This window comes from Cebus imitator, unplaced genomic scaffold, assembly GCF_001604975.1.
Source record: "Cebus imitator isolate Cc_AM_T3 unplaced genomic scaffold, Cebus_imitator-1.0 Scaffold75, whole genome shotgun sequence".
Lineage (NCBI taxonomy): Eukaryota > Metazoa > Chordata > Mammalia > Primates > Cebidae > Cebus > Cebus imitator.
This window is the reverse complement of record NW_016107390.1, coordinates 5556466-5557792: the sequence shown is the minus strand read 5'-3', so window position 1 is coordinate 5557792 and position 1327 is coordinate 5556466.

Here is a 1327-nt window from a genome sequence, read left to right as displayed (position 1 = left end):
TCACTACAACCTCTAACTCCTGGGCTCAAGCAGTTCTCCCACCTCAGCCTCCTCAGTAGCTGGAACTATAGGGCTGTACCACCAAGCCTGGCTATTTTTACTTTTGTAGAAAGAGTGTCTTGCTATGTTTCCCAGGCTAGCCTCAAACTCCTGGCTTCAAGCAATCCTTCCACCTCAGCTTCGCAAAGTGCTGGGATTACAGGCATGAGCACCTGGCCCAACAATTTTTATGGTTACTTCCAATTCTGAAATTACAAGGTTCCATGCCTGCACATGAGTTGCCCCACACCTCTGTCTGCCTACCTATCTGACTGCTGTTCTTATGTTCTCATGTCCATTCAGAATATTTTACCCCTTTTTTTTCCTGTGTGAATCTATAGATATTTCAAGACTCAGAGCAAGTACATCTTCAATCCTCTGGTTCTCAACTCTGAAAGTACTCTGGGTCACCTAGGGAGCTTAAGAAAATGCAGATTCAGTGTCTCAAACTACAGTAATTAAACTAGAACCTAGCAAAGGCAGGGCACATTTTTGTCTTGTTTTGTTTTCTGATGGAGTTTCGCTCTGTCTCCCAGCCTGGTGTGTCATATGATCTCCACTCACGGCAACCTCCACCTCCCAGGTTCAAGCAATTCTCCTGCCTCAGCCTCTCGAGTAGCTGGGTTACAGGTGTGCACCACCACACCTGGCTAATTTTTGCATTTTTAATAGAGATAGACTTTGTCTCAAAAATAAATAAATAAATAAAATTTTAAAAGCCACTAGTCAATTGGGCATGGCATCTGTCTGTGGTCCCAGCTACTTGGGAGGCTGAGGCGGGAGGATTACTTGATCCCAGAATGAGACTGCAGTGAGCTATAATTGTGCCACTACACTCCAGTCCGGTTGACAAAGCAAGCCTGTCTCAAAACAAACAAAAAGCCTAGACAACATAGAGAGATCCTGTCTCTACAAAGATATTTTTAAAAATTAGCCAGGTGTGGTGGCGTGCACCTGTAGTCCCAGCTACTTGGGAGCGGAGATGACAGAGGTGCTTGAGGCCAGGTTTTCGAGGATGCAGTGAGCTGTGATCATGCCACTGCACTCCAGCCTGGGTGGCAGAGGAAGATCTTGTCTCAAAAAATAAAAATACAAAATACAGGGGCCGGGCGCGGTGGCTCACGCCTGTAATCCCAGCACTTTGGGAGGCCGAGGCGGGTGGATCACGAGGTCGAGAAATCGAGACCATCCTGGTCAACATGGTGAAACCCCGTCTCTACTAAAACTACAAAAAATTAGCTGGGCATGGTGGCGCGTGCCTGTAATCCCAACTACTCAGGAGGCTGAG